Source organism: Cavia porcellus, unplaced genomic scaffold (assembly GCF_034190915.1).
Source record: "Cavia porcellus strain 051 isolate PalLab524CR breed Dunkin Hartley unplaced genomic scaffold, mCavPor4.1 scaffold_11, whole genome shotgun sequence".
NCBI lineage: Eukaryota > Metazoa > Chordata > Mammalia > Rodentia > Caviidae > Cavia > Cavia porcellus.
In genome coordinates this window covers 28665372-28683734 of record NW_026947494.1, presented here as the reverse complement: position 1 = coordinate 28683734, position 18363 = coordinate 28665372, and the positions used below count along the sequence as shown (strand labels likewise).

The window sequence follows — 18363 nt, the reverse complement described above, 5'->3', positions numbered from 1 at the left end:
TTAAGCCCTTTGCTCACAAGACAGTCTAAATGGCGTAGGAATGTGGGGAGATTGGGAAAATCTTTCTATAGAAATAACTATGCAATGACTCCCATCACACCAATTCAGCCTCATGTGTAAGGATTACATGACAGCTCGAAAGGACTGGACTAGTGTCTGATCCACACCTGGGAAATATAAAAGTCGCGAAAAAAACTGGTCTGTGTCTCAAGGAAACACATGGAGAGGCTGCTGCTGTGCTGTGATCAGTCTAAGTGCTGGAGTTTAGCTATACATAGATCTGTGATTACTATGGGCCAGAAGTACACAACTCATAGCATAGGGTAGTAAGCTGCTCCTCTGTTACAAGATGAATTAAAAGGACAGGACAAAGAAGGTAGAGAGGCTGGCTGCCTGATGGAGACGAAAAAAACAAACCCAAGCACTTCACCTTCTTGGGGAACTGCATTTCTCACGTTCTAAAGGTGGGAAGTTCAAGGCTAGCTTGATTGCATTCTGAGTTCTCTTGCCTGGGCTTGTAGATGGCCCTCTATCTTTTCTTTCTTGCCTTCCTCTGCATGTGTCCATGTCCTAGTATTTTCTTCTGAGGACATCAGTCACAAAGGATGAGGTCTGATCCATATAACCTTGCTTTACTTTAATTGCCTCTGTAGAGGCATCTCCAAACATAGTTGTATTTTGAGGTACTAGGGATTAGGACTCCAACAAATGAGTTTTGGGGCATACAATTCAACTCATAACACCTCCAGAAAGTTCCCCAAAGCAAGATTCAGCTCAAAACACTGTCAGACTTTGAGAGCACTCCTCTGTAGTACTAGTACTAGTCAAGTAAGAATTTCCTTGTCCTGCTCACTTCTTACCCCTACCCCAACGCTGACCTACATTCCCAGGTATTTTTTAGTTTTGATTTTAAGACAGGGTTTTGTTGAGTTGCCCAGGCTGAGCTCTCTAGAGAAATCCCAAGCCATGAAGGTAGCATGTGAAGTATGCAAAGAGAACAGGAAAAGCTGAAAGAGGCGCTCAAAATAAATGATCCATGTTCAAATTTTAAAAATGTATTACAGCTAAAGACATACTACTATTAACTCCTCTCAATACTCATCCTAGCTTCAAACGTACTTATCCTATCATTGTTGCCATTTTCTTAAGCAGTTCTGGAAGTCCTCCTTCCACGTTGTTTAGGAGATGTGATCAAAGCCAGGGTGAATGCTGCTGCTGGGAGCCACCCAACAGACAGGCAGCCTCACAACAACATTACGCCGGGTCCCATCCGCCTTATTCACTAGAACTCACTCTGTAGACGTATAGTTTTTCCCCACAGTCAAAGTGACCATAAATTGCACCAAAGTGAAAGGTAATAGTTTGAATCAGTTCAGGACAGCAAAGCAGCCAGAACAGCAAAACTAAAGATGTTCATGAAAGTAGGCTTTCATAACCTTTTCAAAAAGTGGCAAGAATAAACAGATTGATGTGTTCAGATTAGGAGAGTGGGGGTTACTTGGAGAAAGAGTAATGGCAATGTGTCTTATTACACAATTTGTAAAAGTTAAAACATTCTATGTATTTTTCAATTACACCTTTGTATTTAATTCAAATTTTAATACTATTGTTATTTGAAGTTGGTAATTCTGGGCTGGGGCCAGAGGTTGGTGGTAGAGGGCTTGCTTAGCCTGCTAGAGACATTGAATTTCAAGCCTCAGCACTAGAAAAAATAAAATAAAGAAACAAGATAGTGTAACTTCTGAATTAACCATACTTGGCAATTAAAACTGACTATTGAACTGTGTGTATCTGTGTATTTGTGTATAGTACCAGGGGTTAAACCCAGCAGGGCCTTTCCACTGATCTACCCTCCCAGCTCCTTTTTTTTTTTTGACCCCAGCCCTTTTTTAATTTTATATTCTAAGACAAGATTTTGCTCAGTTGCAAAGTTGCCCAGCCTGGGCTTAAACTGTGATCCTCCTGCTTCAGCCTCCCAGCTGAGGTGCCATCACACCCAGGTGGATTTTTTAAAATCTAAGAATAATCAAAAAAGTCAAATTTCCTCCAGAGGATAAGAATATAACTTAACCTTCAGACAGTGGGACACAAAACAAAGGAGCTTTATGAATACATAAATATAAATAAATCTTATTCATCAAAACACACACATATAAATGAATGAATAAGCAAACTTCATTGAGTATTAGATATGGGCTAGATGCTTTCATATATGCTATCTCTTTTATGAATCATCTAGAGCACAGGTGTGTTGAAAGATTACCCAGATAATAAATTAGAAAATGTTTGACGTAATAAACATACTAATTGCTCTCATTTGATCATTATATGGATATATGAAAAAAAAATATATATATATATAGTCAAAACATCACACTGAGCTAGGCTAAGTGGCCCAGGCCTATAATTCTAGCTATTTGGAAGGCTGAGGCAGAAAGGCTGCAAATTCCAGGCCCAGTTTTGCCAACTCAGCATTACTCAATGTCAATATTAAAAAAATAAAATGGAATGGGATTAAACTCACTAGTGGAATGCTCACCTAGCATGATCCTCAGTTCAATCTCCAGTACCGCCTCCCCAAAAAAGAATTACACTGTGTAATTATTAGGTGAAATAAATGTTAAAATTTTTAAATTTTAAAGGAAAAAAAGACATAGCAATAGTTTTATTTCTATAACAAATCCTTTTTAGATACCATCTCACATTTTGTTTTCAAAGAAAACAAAAAACTTTCTTTTAAAACCATAAATGTCATTCACATACTGTATCCCAGTAACAATGTAGCAAACTCTTTTGAGAACATTAATCCCTCACTATATTCACAACTTGCCTCTGTCTAGGAGATGACATTTCTCTTGAGAACCAAATGTATCATTCTTCCTTGAGAATAAAGTCTGCCATCACCCAGGACGGATCTTGGTCCATGAATCAGTCAGAGCCAGCAGCACTAATATAAAATTGGCTGTGGCTCTGGCAAGACTACTATCTGCTCTGTCAAATCTGTTACTCACATGCTTCAATGAGCCTAAAAAGAAATCTCTACCTCCCACCCTAAATCCATCCAATTTGAAAAGCACAGACTTAATCAAGAAAAGCTACCCCTGGAATATAAAAACGATTGTAGGACTAAGAAATTCCATGCAATCAACCCTTCTACTGAGCCTATTTTAATGATCTCTAAAATGCCCACTCTAGTCTACGTTTACCTTTTTTAAGCTCATCTCAATATTACCTTCTAAATATACCCTTGTGTACTCCTCTCAAGAGAAAAGTTGCCCTGAATGTACACAGATAGTACTCAACCCCAAAAGGCCAGGCAGATGAAAGCAGATGTGCCTAGACATATAAGAAGCTCCTTTAGTTCCCTCGAAGAACTTTCCTTGAATTTCAACCTTTTGAAAATAAAAAGGGCACATTAAATACAGGTTCAATCCTCCAGCATTACTAGTAAAAGTGAGAAATGATGTAGCCATTGTGGAAAGCAGTTTGGCATTTTCTCAAAAAGTTAAATATAAGTTTAGCATATGATCCAGGAATTCTATTCCTATGGATCTAGCCAAGAGAAATGAAAACATACACCCCCGCAGCTGGTTTATATGAATGTATATAAAAGCAGTATTTATAAGTGCAAAAAGTAAAACAACTGAAATGTCTTTTAAGTAAACAAACTATGGCATTTCTACATAAAGGAATACTACCTAGCAGTAAAGAGGAATGAAATACAGATCCATGGTATAGCATTGTTATAAAACTTGAAAACCAGACAGTAAAGACTACACACTGTAGAATTCCACTTCTGTGACATATGTAGAAAAGGCAAATTTCCAGAGACAAGAGAGGATTATCTGGAGCTGGAAGTGGTGATAGGAAGTGACTGTAAATAGCACAAGATATCATGCTAGAATGAGGGAAAATTTCTAAAGCTAGATTGTGGGGATGGCTGTACCACTCCATCAATTTACAGAAAATCATTGATATGTATACTAAAATCAATTACTTATATTGTAGCAGGATGTAAATAATACCTTAGTGAAGCTAGTTTTAAGAAGATCAAACACGAAAAGTAAAAAGCAGGTCCATATGTGAAGTGTTTGGTTATGAAAACTATCTTTAGTTTGAGTGATAGACTCAGTCCAGGACTATATTTAATCCTTTTTTTTTTTCCTAGAAAGATTTTTATCACCAGAAGTTGCTTAGAACATATTTCTTCTGCTTTTTTTACTCCATTTCAAAATGGGGACAACTTAGATCCTCCACATTCTGGAATATTAGAGACGTCATTTATAGCGATCGCAGTTGTTCCATTTGGCCTGTTAAATCTCTTTACCCAGGCATCTAGTATCTTATTTCTCAGAACAAGGAATATACAAATAAGTTAATAAAATAGATTCTGTGAATGCTGATGCCCCAGAAGCAGGAGAAAAAGTGGTCAAAAACCCCAACTACTACGGCTGGACATCATTTGAACTCTGTGAGTTCAAACAACAATGATTCTCCTCTCTAGCCCAGCAGAGTGGGGTTGCCTGCCCTCTTGCAAGCAGCCTGTTCTTCTCCTTTAGCAAGACACTGTTCTGTGGTGCTGGGTCAGCTCAGTAAGGCCAGCCTTCTTTCCCGTCTTCCCTCCCCAACCCACCTCCACCCATGACCTCATAGAGGGGCTGCTCCCACAGAGATGGGACTGTGTTCTGTGCAGAAAGCTGACTGAAGAAGAGGAAGGGCAGTGGGGCTAACTCTAGGAATGGCCGAACCCCTGCTATCGCCATCTCCCTGCGGCACAGGATGTGGGATCACATAAGCAAAGATTCTCCTGCAAACCTAAAGCTGGCTCAACTTGAATTTCTGTCACTTGCAAAACAAGCATACAAATACTCTATTGCTTTGTCACCTAATTGTGCTCAGTCTTTCATCTCAGATGCCACAATAAATCGGTGCTGAGAACTTCAACTGCACAGTGTTAGCCTGTATTGTCTGTTCAGTCCATCTCTGAAGTCAGGAGCTAAATTTAGGAACCTGCAGAGGAATAGACCCTCTATGTAGTCTAAATAAAATGAGTACAATAGATGGCCTGCAATGTGTCCTGCAAGCTAGGTGGGGATATTTGTTTTTCCTTGTTTGGCTGTTAGCTATTCCCTAGTCCATCTGCCCTGAGCCCTCACACCTCATTCCCCATTCCAAAGTACTCCATACCTCACCTCTTAACAGAGGAGCAGTCTCTGCAGAAAACCTTGTTGGCAAGCCAAGTATAGATTCTAGGCTATATCCATTCTGACAATAAGTTTTCTTTGGCTTTCCTATAAAAACCAAGCCAACAATGAAAACACAATAATCCCAATCAACTGGAAAGGAATACATTAGGCTATTTGTCTTAGTTACTTTTCTCACTGCTGAGACAAAATACCTGATACCCAAAGTTAAAGGAAGAAAGCTTTACGTAGCTCACAGTTTGGGAGGTTTCAGCTCATAGTTGGCTGGCTCTAAGGCAGAATGGCATGACAGAGGGGCAACACAGAAGAGAAATAATCCACAACAAGCAGGCAAGTGACAGTGAGCTAGCGGCCTTAGCAGCTTGTTTCTGCCCCTTTTGTATTCTCTCTGTGCCACTGATATTAGGGCAATGCAAAACTAATCAGAGGTTAACTGCATGTATATTTAAGTGTATAAGATAGAAAATGATATCACAGAGTTTTATTGGATCATTGAACAGAACTATTTGCAGTATCATTGTTGGAATGTCCACTCTACAAGCTTTAATTTTGTGACTTGAACAATTATTTCTAAGATGGCAATATGGAATCCATTAACTAGTGATTTCCTACTGTTCATTTTTTTTTCTGTAAATCTGTATAACTTGTACCCTTTCACTGTTTCTTTTCTCCTTAAATAAAATTAAAAAAAAAAAAAACTAATCAGAGGACTGATTTAGTAATCACACACCCTTAATCCCAACATTATACACTCTAGATCCAGCCACCTCTGAAGAAGCCCCACCTACAACTGCATGAGGCTTTGGAAGACATCTAAACACAAGCCATAACACTACTGTAACACCCTCCTGAAATAAAAAGCCACTGTCACATCTGAGTTCACTGGGGACAAGGGCTTAGGGTCTGATATAGAAATGCAAATCACACAACAACCCTTGTCTACAAAATCACCCTTACTATTAAAGAAGTCCATGTAGATTAATTCACTTGTACAAAGTAGAGATAAGAATCTGTATACAAACAAACCTCAAATGTCTGTTATGTCATGTAATATGGTGAGTTTCTAATAAAGCTGTTGTACTTTTCTATAGAAATGCTTCAGAGCTACAGGCAAAATCCCAGATACCCAGGTAAAGACAGGGAAACTTCATCAAACACGTATTTATTTATTTATTTTGGTCCTGGGGATTAAAGTTACTACCTTGCGCTTTCCAGACACGCGCTTATGCCACTGAACTAAATCCCTAGCCCCAAAAATGTATTTATTGAGAACATTCTAGATACTAGTGGTCCTGGAGTTACAGGACCCACATGCAGCCACATTACTTAGGCTGTCCAATACTGTAGCCTTTAGCCACATGTGGCTACTAAGTATTTAAAATGTGACCCTGGGGGCTGGGGGTTTAGCTCAGCCACATAAGCACCTGTCTTGAAAGCAGGCAGTTGTGAGTTCGATCCCCGGTACCGATAAAAAGGAAAAAGACAAAAAAAAAAAAAAAATGTGACCCTGCAAATTGAGATGCACAGAAAATGGAATTTAAAGACCTACTAAGAAAAAAAGAATGCCAATTGCATCACAAATAAGCTTTATGTTGATATGAGAGAAATGGTAGTACTTTGGGTATAATTGGTAAAAAATTAATTTCAACGTTTTAAACTTTCCTTTTGTGATTGTGAGAAATTTGAAGTTACTTTTGTAGCCTCTGTTTATGTCTTGTGTCTTTATTAGACAGTAATAATTTAGATTTTATCTTCAAAGACTCTAATAACATCTTACAAAGAAGAATAATACTTAAACAGAAAACCTATGTGCTACCATGCCTGACTTGAAAGTTGTAATTTAAAAGAATCACTCGAAGAGACTTAGAAGGATTGAGGGTTTGAGCTCAGACTGAGCAACTTAGAAAAACCCTGTCTCAAAAATAAGGGCTGGGAACATAGCTGATATGAAGGTCTTGCTTTCAATCCCTAGTACCATTAAAAATTTTAAAAAAAGGAAAGAAAGATTTTCTCTGCTATATGGAGAATAAAGTATAATTACTTGATAGTTGTATTCTACTTGGCACTGGTAGACTCAATTATTATTTTATTATAACCCATTCAAAAAATGTCTATATCTTTTTCTTTCAACAGTTGTGCTGTTTTCCTAATCATCAATGGTGCATTTACCTTCCCTATCACTCTATGCTAACCACCACCATCTTCAGTTTCACCAAGATTTTATTGCTGTGTTTAGATTATGGCTGAAATAAGATACATTCTTTGCAGAACTTGTTAATACAATTTGGAATAAGTTGGTCATTAAGAACAGAAGTATATCTTTCTGTCCACCAAACACAATGACTTAATACTGAATCTAACAATAATAAAGAGAAAACCAGTTGCAAACTACAAGTGTATTACAACAACATATGAGCAACATGACTTTATTGATATAATATAATAAAATAATCATTTTGGCCAATATATCAACAGCTCTGTAAAGGCAGTTTGAGAGAACATAATAATATTTGCATTGGCAATTGCCACAATAGGTGCCAACTTGTTAAAATGACTGTTATGCAGATTTTTATTTTTATGACATTATACCTGAATAACATCTCATTTAATTCTTATAACCACTTCAGAATCCAATGCCATTACTATATTCCCAGCTTCTTTAGTAAATTACAGCATGGAAAGTTTTTTTGGTCAAAGTGGCACCACTTATAAACAGAACAGAGGTCCAGTATTTGAGCCCAATATGACAATAGGCTACATATTAGACAACATTAATAATTAAGAATTATTTAGGCCAACAGAGTAATCTTTCAAGTACTTAAAAAAATCAGTAGCCCTTAAAGACACAGCAGGCCACAGAACTGCACATGGAGAGCTGTCTTCAGGAAATCAAAATGGACCAATTTGCAAAAGGCATTCATTTCTTGGAGCTATTAGTTCTCCCTCCCACATCCCTGGCTCAGGCTGGGTCCTTTATTGCTCTGTCCTAATCGTAGGGGAAGTGTATAGCTAACAAATAATTTTAATGAAGTCAAGAGTAAACTCCTTTTGCACACAACTATGATAAAATCAGTATCAGAAAAAAAATCAAGATAATTATAGACAAGTAAAAGGGCTAATTTTATATTCAACTAAGCTAACAAAGTATGGACTGGGGTGGTGGTTCCCATATTTTGATAACAATTTGGAAATGCAGAAAGAAAGAGAGAGAAAGAGTCATTCTATTGTGTACAACTCTCTCCAAGGAATAAAAAATGATACACTATAATACTTCAGGACAATGAAAAGCACAGATATTATAATAAAAGTGGAATTTTAAAAATGCCACCCAAAGGAACAAGATTGGGGCAGGGAGTACAGGGTGAGCCTTGTTCTGGAAATGACACACTAAAGGGCCCACAGCAGGGCAGGCGGCCACTGGCCTGAAAGATAGTGACAGGATAGGGTGAGCTTCTCTTTCTGTTTCTTGTGCCACAGTGAGTATCAAACACCTCGCTCCACTGTCATGGGAATCCAGCACCTTTTGTTCAGGGTGTGCACTTTAAGTAATCAGAGGTTGTTTAAAAGCACAGGGAGAAAGCAAACTTCTTGCCAAATGGGATGCAAACAAACAGTAACACAGCCATCAACAGATGGATGAAAGAACCAGCTTGGGACAGGTGTCATCTGGACAGAATCGGTGGGTTTGGTCTGTCTGCCTCTTCCTGGCTTCTAAAGACTAGAAAAGCAATAAAAAAGTAAATGAGGGCACAGTCAATGCTGTATAAAGTTGTGTAGCACAGAAAGGATCTAATTACCCAGGAATTAATCAGACTGCTAACTAGATGCATAAGGCTGGTACAGAATGTTTTCCTTAACAAGTTAATTTTAGATTGTTAGATCAGCCTATGGATATTGGTTATCATTTTCCATCCTTATATTTTGTGCAGTTTTCCTCCTTACTTAAAAAAAAGCTTACAGAAAAGTGAGGTTTTTTTCAGAAGAGAAAAACTGTATCAGCCTCAAAGAAAAATCTAAGGTTTTTTTTTTTTTTTTTTTTTTTTCTTTAAACAAAGATCCCAAGGTTCTGAGAGCACCCGAAGCAAATTCCAAAGATTGATGCATGTGGATTCACTTGGAAAGAGGCTGGGATACTGCTCATCACCCCGTCTGGTGTGTGGCCTCTGGGCCATATAGGGCACTGCCTTTGCCTGGGGCTCTGCCATGTTTTGGGAGGGTTACGTCTTATATTATCCTTAGGGCTGCAATTCCTAAGGAAGAAAGAAAATGCAGCCCATTCTTCAAGAGCTTTTTGGCTCACTGGCCCCAATCCCACGAAGCAGGGAGGAGGCCACCGGGCAGTGCTGCTCCTCTCAGCAACCCAAGCCTGTACTCCCTCATTTCTGACAAACACTCAGGCACCAACATGACAGCTTTCACAGGAGATGTTCAAATTACTTGAACATTCTTGTCAAATTAAGCGAGTCAACACAGAATCTGTTACCTCACTGACAAAGCTTGACAAATGGATTTGTTTACGCTCTTCTCAGTCAGCAGGATGCTGAGGGCTTGGGTTCTGTATCCTTCTCAACCTTCCTGACACTGCTCCATGCCATTTGCCTTACTGAGACTCCCAATTTTAACAGTGTTTCTTTAGAGTGGACTGTTTAAATCTAAACCAGTCTTCATTTGTAAAAATTACAATTAGCTACCTACAAGACTCTTAATAATAGTATCTGAGGGATAAAAAAGTACAATGTTTTAAGGGCTTGAGGCTGCAAGCACCCAAAACTAGGCCTGTAACCAGTTCTGTCTCTTACTGTCTCTTTCCAAGACGTTATTTTCACTTCCCTGGGCCTCAGCCTCCTCTATAAAACGCATTCCTCCCACCATTTCATCCCAAAAACCAATAGTCTGCCTTGTACCATTGCTGATAGCAAATATGTCTTACCATAGCTAAAACTCTTAACTTCTTAAGGGCAGGAACTGCCATTTATCCAGGGACCCATGCATGTTCAATTATCCCATCAACACCTATACTCATGGCAAATCTGACATAGGGTCAGACTACCTCTGACCTTATTCACTGACAGCAAAAATGCTAGTGCCCCCCAGAAGGGGCTCTGGTTAATTAAACTCATTGTTTAAAGAGTTTCCATCAGGCAAACTCTGTTACAAGCAGGTCAGCATCTCTTTCAGCCCCTCCATTTTTTAATTTACTATGTATTGATTTATTCTGGTACTGAGGATTAAAACCAGGGTCTTTGCATGAAGCTATATCCCCAACCCTTTCTAAAATTTTCCAATATGGTCTTGCTAATTGGCTTAGGGGGGACTCAAATTTGCTCTCTTCTTCAGTCAATCTCCCCAAAGTAATGGGACTACAGGCATGTGCTACTGCATCAGGGTACTGCCCTGATTTTTGACTGCAGTGGCTTAAGGACGTCATTGTAAACACCAACAGAGGTTCTAAGTGTGCTTGACAATGGCAGGGATTTTAAGCATCCAGCTGATGGCCAGCTCCCTGACTAAGAAAGGTGGCCCTGTCTTCCTTAGGGCCCCACTGGCTCCAACAGGACTGAGCAGCAGCACAAAAAGGGTAACACGGAGCAAAAGTTAGAGGTATTCCCCCATTGGGCTGAGCAGTTAAAGGCCTAAGCTTACGTAAGCCTAGGAGTAAAAGCCTAGGAGTACTACTAACCAAGAAAGAGATGCATCTCCACTCTCTCCTGCAACAGCAAAACCAGAAAACTGCTACCATTTAAAGCGCAGGAGGACAGTGCAGGCCCAACTCTAGATCAAGCTACGCATCACCCTTGGTTGAGCAGCTTAAGGCCCAATGTTTCAAGTCTCTGTGAAATAGTCAAATCACAGTCACTTTTTATTACTTCTAAACAGTACTCTAGTGCATTCAACAGAAACAGTTCCTAAAAATGATCATGAGCATGTAGACTGTTGGTATAGCAACCGATGGCTGGTTTTTCAGCTAAGGATATAAAATTCACAATTATTCTTTTTCACTCATTTGCCAGCTTATCAAACTGTGCTGAGGGACAGTGGCACATGATAGAAAATAGATCCCTTGTAACTAATCTTCCCCCTTGAGAATTAAGTGTTAAAAGTAAACAGGAGTTTTCTAGGTCCATTTAAATAGCTTTTAAATTCTCAATCAAGGCATTTCAACGAGGGTCAGAAGTGGCCTTATATCAGGGAGTTCTATGAACTTCTCGAACATACAGTATCACTGTCTGTAAGTCAATATCTTCCAGGAAAAAATAACCCAGAACCTGCAATAGACTGGCACAAGTATGGACTTCTGCCTCAAAAATATTTCAGAATCATTACCGGATAGTTTCTCACAATTTGCAAAGTGGATTCCTCTTGGAGGAATGTATTTTCTTGATGCTACCCTAGTGTAGAAAGCAGTTTTTCAGGCCTTTGATCCACTTCCTGCCCAGTGACCTGTCTTTTCTGTTTTTTCTGTCCAAGGTTCTCCTACTTGAACCAGTAACAACAACTGGACAGACTTAGTGCGACTGACAAGAAAGAGGTACTGCTGCTGCTAACTTTAGAATTATTTAGCATTGAAAAAACATTAGATTGAACAAACTGAATTAATCTAGAGATCATAAAAAGACATTCATTTTTCTCTTTGATACCAATGCCCATATGAAAAATTATGCTGAAGTTTTAAAAGATAGGTGTAAAATAATATATTATGATACAACATATGATTGTGAGGCAAACTGGTATAGTAGATTATGAACTGCCTTTTTGAGGCTACTTGATACCAACTTTAGTGTTTAGAATCACTTTAAGAAAAAGAGAGAGAACAACTGCATGTAATTTCCCCCACTGTACAGTAAGCTTCTTACACTACAGTCAACTTTCCTCACAGTTGGATTCTGTTTATCTAGAAGGATGGAGAACACCTGAAGGTTTACAATGGTAATGGAATTAAATGGCAAGACACCGTAATTTCCAGAGTACATCAGTTACTACAGAAAGGACTGGACTAGACTGTGGGTCAGAAGAGGTGAGATCTAGCTCAAAAACCCAGCTGTGAAGCAGTGGAGAGCAACTCATGAATCTCCCAAACTGTGGACAGGAATGAAAGGTACAATCTGCAGCTACCTACATCTCCCTACCTTTGCATTACTGTTTAAATTTTTCTTTTTTACTAGACAGCTGTATGACTGATGGCCACCATGAGAGGCCATGAGAGACTGATGGTCTCTGGGGTTGAGTGTGTGCTCAGTAAATGTTAATTACTCACATTAACTGGAGTGGTTAAATAGAGTGATAGATTCTCTATTAGACACAGTATAAAGCTGACGACTGAGGCATGTTTTTGTCAATTAAACACTAGAGTTTTTCATTGAGTTACTCTTTAAAATGTTAAGTAAGCAAATCAATACTGAAGAGTTAGTGTGGAGTCTAAGACCAGACTAGTTTTTGTTCACTGTAGTTGATGGAAGCTATGGAATGGGCCTTTGATGAATAACCTTTCTCTAACTTTTGCTGAACCACCTGTAATTTCTATCTCATGGATTACTACAAGCAAAGAAAAAAATCTCATTAAATTGTACAGTATTTTCATAATAATCATATAATTTTATGCTTAGTTTTCAACTTGAAGGTAAATTAATGTGTGCTGACTCATAATATTCCGATTTCTTTCATTATCATTTTATCACATAGGTTTAAATGATCTTACTTCAATACTCCATGATTTTAAGGCTACCACCAGTATCATAATCCTGTATAGTTAATTGAAAGAAATACCTTCCCAATTACTCACTTAAAATTCACCTAAGAAGCTTTTAATATATTTAGCTTTGTTTGTCAACCCCTATACTCATTATTCAAGGCAAAGAAAATTCAGTTGACTTCTAGAAAACAGTGCCCTGCACCACGGCAATGAATATCTTCTGTATTGTGAGTAAGCATTTGACAATTTGACAACTCCAGAGAACTTCCTATATACTGGTTCTTCCTAGAGATGGTTAGATCATCATTCTCCCCCCATTCATGAAACTACCCTCCCCTAAAACCCATCCTAGATGAAGATACAAAGTCAGGGCACTGATGACTATATCCTATTCTGTGATTCTGAAAAATATTCCTTTCTGTTCTTAAAAATTCATTGTGGATGTTGCTAGAAACAGTCCTTGGCCTGTTTGAGGAAATGAGGGTTAGGGATCAGTATCCTTTGATTCTGCACCTTCTATATTTATAGCACAGGAGAATTAGGTTATCATGAAAAGGAAATGTGAATGTGTTGCCAAGCATCCTGTTACACCTTTCTTTGAATTCATGGTTAGTGAACTGCTAGGTGAACAAAATCCAAAGGTACAAACATTCTGTGGGATAAACTTGCATGGACTTAAATAGATTGATTGTTTAAAAAGATCTATGGAAGTTTTTTGTATTGCTGTTAGAATCTGTAAATATGACATTTGGCGCACTGGATTACAAAAGAAGTGCTCCAAGAATGACAACTAAAAGCACTATTTTCCTTTGTTCATCAAATAGCTGAGTACCTACTATGTGTCACCATTGTTCCGGGCACAAGGGACATAACAGTGAATCAGAGGCAAACCCCCTCTTTCGTGGACTTATATTTAAGCACAAAAAGAAAGGCACTACTAACAAAATAGATGGCAAAGTAGAAAATGATAAAGGTAGTGGAAGAAAATCCAACAAGGAAGAAGTATCAGGGCATTAATAAAAAGGTTTCTGATTAAACTCTTAGGAAGCAGGGCATAACTGCAGAGATATCTTGAGCAAGAGCTCTCTAAACAGAGGGACCAGCAAATGCAAAGACTCAGTGGCAGGTCGGTATCCGGCAGTGTGAAGAGCAAATGAGGAAGTCAATGTGTAGAAATGTCCAGAACTCCTGCCAGTTTAAGGGGTTGCCATTACTGTGTTAGGTTGTCCCTAACACAGCCACATTTTCATATATTTAGAGTGGGAATGTGCCTTTTGAAATACTCCCTGAAATGGCTGAGAAAGGCTTTTGCACAAGTATCCCAAACACTCAGGACAATGATTTTGTTTTATGCTTCAAAACAAAAATATTGCAGTTAACGAATAATGGTCTATGTTCCTAGGGTCTAAAACTGAGCAACCCACTTCTTCATTCAACTGATGGTCAAAAGACATCCTATATAAACATCTTATGAGGAATGAATGAAATGATAAAAGCAGTGCTACATTAACCTCACTATCTAGCAACTAACTGTGTAGCTGTGTAACACAGAAATTTGTGCACAAGGAAAAATATGTGCATAAGGAAATCTCAGGATTTTGTATTTGACCACTGCAACAATTTTTTAAAAAGTGGAAACAGACTGTTCCTCAACAGAAAAAATGCTGGTAGCAGTGAAAAACTGGAAATTCTTAATTTTTTCTTGGCAAGGGGGTAGCTATATTATGACTTATTCATCTACTAGCACTCTCCATAGCAGCTAAAGTGAATAAAAATTCACATGTACCTCAAAAACATAATAGTAAGTATAAAATGTAGGCGGTATAGATACCATTTATGTGAAGCACTAAACACAAACTTGCATATATTTTTTGTGAACACATGATACACGGAAGTACCAAAACATGGCCGGACACTGTAGGTACAACTCCACATCCGTAGTTACGTGAGGCTGAAAGGGGAGAGTATAGGATGTTTTAAGTATAGGATGCTTTAAGTTACAGCTTACTTTTAATGAGGAAGAGACAAAGAAATATGGAAGTATTGGCAACTCTCAAACCTAGCTGGTGGAAAACTGAATGCTTTAGTGTATTCTGTTTTACTCATGTTTGAAATATTTCATATTTATTTTTATTTTGGAAGAAAGGGAGGGAGCGGGGAAAGACAAAAGTTTCCCACCACATTCTATTAACCTCAAGGCCCAGTAATTCTTAATTTCCAAATCTCAGTTTGTTGCCTTTAAAGCATAAGGTAGGGGCCCTGGGGGCGTGGCACCATGGCAGAGCACCTGCTTAGTAGGACAAGGCCTTGGGTTTGATCTCAGTAACAACAGTAACAAAAGCACTGGAAACTCGTAGGTGTATCCACCTCTAAGATGCTTTGAGAGCTAGCAATCTAGAGATGAAATTTCACTGTCAGAAACACTATTGAAGGGTGGAGCAAGTATCACTCCCCTACTGCACCCTCAGAGGCTCAGCATCCATTCTTCTTATTCAGTTTCACAGATAATAGCACTAGGATTTTTTTTCAACTGGGTTATAACCACTACCACCGCCTTCAAAAAAAGGCTGGGTTGTAGCTCAGAAATCTGCAAAGCTCTAGCTAGATTCCAGCTGCACCACTGTCCCTCTGCCCAAAAGTCATAAAACAAATTTAAGGAATGTAAATATTTCAATACATTCATTTAAGGAGCCTATCATTAAATGTAGACCATGAAAATCATGGGCAGCCTGGCAGAGGGTGTCTCCTCAGCCCAAGGGAGGTGAAAGGAGGGGAGGGGGATGGGGAAGAAAAAAAGAGGACATACCATGTACAGGTACAAATTTCCTATGATGAATGTTATCCTTATACTTACCTAGAATGTACCAAAATAAAAAATAAAAATACACGAAAAGAAAAAAATTTTAAAAAGCAAATACTGGTTAAAATGTAAGAAGTGGACATACTGCTGATAAAACTGACTGCCTTACAAGCCCAAGGAAATGAAGATCTCACTTGCTCGTTATTAAGAAAAATTATCACATTACACCCATCTGTCGTAAAACTCATGGCCACTTGAATGCATAGGGGCTACCACGTGTGGAATACAGAAATCAATTCAGCCTCCCTATGATTCACAGCCTCTTCAACTCTGTTCAAACCTCAACGTGAAGACTCCTAGCTAAATGAGCTTCAGCGAAGTCCTACTAATGGACAAAACCAAATCCTTTCTCCTCCAGACTTTTACGGCCTTGAGATTACATTCCGCAGATAAGAAGCAATCTTTCCCCAGTCCGGGCCACTCTCTACTCTCCAGAGCTCTCCCGGAAGGAAATCTCATTGGAATCACCTATGAGCCGGCATTGTTGGAGAAGCTGCGGGTCCCAGCTGCGACTGGTACTGAGTGCGCAGATTTGCCCCAATTCATCGCTGGAAACAGAGTTGCTCTGAGCTGGGTTCCTTTAGTCAGGAAAGGGGAGCCTGGATACCCTGCCCATTCTCAGGTCCTCCCGAGGTCACTTCTGATTCCTTCAGGTACCACAGTCCATGTACTGTAATCCCTGTCTGCTGCATCTCCCGGGTCTGGGACCCCCCCACCACCACCACCCCACTGGCTGCCCCTACACACACCCAAAACCGGTTGCAGATGCACTCAGCAAACTGCAGAACCCAAACAGCGGACAGACTGGCCCAAGCCGGCAGGGGGAGGCAAGTTGGTAGGAGAAGGATCCCGTCCTCCCGGGCAGGGGGTGCCGCGCATGGCGGGCGCCTCTCCTTCCTCCCGCAGCCACGGCCACCCCAAGTCCAGCATCCCTCCTCCCCGTCTTCCTCGGAGCCACAGCGCGGGAAAGGATAAGGAGGGGGCGGGTTCGGGGGGCCGCGGGAGGCTCGAGTGGCCTCTCCTGCGCCCTCGCGCCAGCCGAAAGGCTCTCCGAGGTCCGGAAAGGAACAATAGCGGACCCCGCGTCTCCAGAGCTAACGGAGTCCCGGCTCGCGCCTCCCTCCCCTGCTTCCCCAAGTTCAGCAGGGAGGCAGGTAGAGCTCAGAAGCGGGGGCCGGGGAGCGAGCAGGGCGAAACAGGTGGGACAGGGCAGACTCGAGGGCGCGCCCAGGACGTGCTCCCCGCTCCTGGTCATTCATTCCTTCCCGCGCTCCCTCCGCGGCACCCCGGCCCTATCCTGTCCCGCCCGGCCGGCGAGTCGCCGGGGCCGCGTCTAACTTGGCTGGTCCCCTCCATCCTCCCTCCTTGCCGCCAAACCTCCCCGCACCGACAGCCGTCGGGGCAGCAGCTGCCCTCCCGGCGCTGTCCCCAGCGCCTCTCCGCCTCCCTCGCGCCGGCCCCAGACACAAAGGCGGGGACGCAGCCGGGACCCCGCGCGCGAGCTTCCAACTCTCGGCGCCGCGCACTCACCCCATCCAGGCGGCCGCTCCCCAGCCCTGCCGGCTGCGCCGCCCTCCCGCCTGCCGCTTCCTAGGAAAGCCCGGCCGCCGGGCTCGCTTCCTGCTCCGCTTCCTGCGCCTCGGCCCTCCTCCTTCTCCTCCTCCCGCCGCGGGGTCAGTGGGCGCCGTGGCTCCCGGGCTGGGCCGGCGGGGCGCGGGCAGCGGCAGCACCACCACGTGGCCGCCGGGCGCCGGCCCCCGCCGACCTGGATCCCGCGGGAGCGGGAAGGGAGGTGCTACCCATTCCCCTCCCCTCCCACCCCGCGCGGCCCGAATTCCGCGAGTCAGGTGACCCGGCCCCGCGCTCGGCCGCGACCCGCAGAGGGGCGCCCGTCCCTGGGCCCGCGCGCTCAGGGACGTCGGAGGCCAGCTTTGGGGGGATCCGCGGACCTTCCTCCCTGGGGATCCTCATCGCTCTAACCTAAAGTTAAACACCACCCGGTGCGTCGACCCTTGAGCCGAGGAGATCCCAAACAGTACTCATTTCTGGTCAACTTTTCAAGTCGTTTGTGATCTTGGTGAGTGTTTAAAAGTCACAAACCCAAACCCCTTCAAACCAGAATCCAGTGGGTTACAATTACTGAACAGAAACTAAAGGAGCATGTGCGCTCCTTCTTTGGCCTGAACCACTTGGTTGGAGTTTCCTAACTCTTCAGGTGGCACCGGACTTACCAGCTGGAAGTGTTGCTCTGCGCCAAAGTTGGAAGGGAGACATCTGCTGCCTGAGCTGACAGGTGGGGTGGCGGGTGGAGCACCCTCGTCGCAGCCTTGATGCACAGGGTGCAGACGCTGTGTCTCCGGACCTGCTACAGCCTCTCTTCCTTCCTCAGCCCCCCAAGACGTGGCCTTTGACCCTTGAACGCTTCCATTAATTCTGAGGATTTCAAAGCTCTCCACCTACTCATCTAATTTGGCCCTGCTTTTCTACACTATCCAGGTTGGAAAGTTTTATTCATCAAATCCCTCCCTTCTGGCGAGTGCTGCATCTTTGCGCAGTCTTACAGCGCTTTGGGTTTCACTTGTAAGTCAGCCAGACTTCCAAAGAAAAAC

General features: G+C 41.7%; 1 protein-coding gene across 2 annotated transcripts in view; it reads right to left on the bottom strand.

The window, feature by feature from the left end:
* Rai14 (retinoic acid induced 14) overlaps positions 1–18113 on the bottom strand; it is a 139051-nt gene extending 120938 nt beyond the window's left edge. The window contains exon 1 of one of the 2 annotated variants that reach the window (XM_063258051.1): positions 17986–18113. The gene's annotated coding sequence lies outside the window, so the exon portion shown is untranslated. Of the gene's footprint in view, positions 1–17284; positions 17435–17985 lie in introns of those variants that run through there. The other variant, XM_063258048.1, reaches the window with a different exon arrangement.
* Positions 18114–18363: the final 250 nt, after the last annotated feature.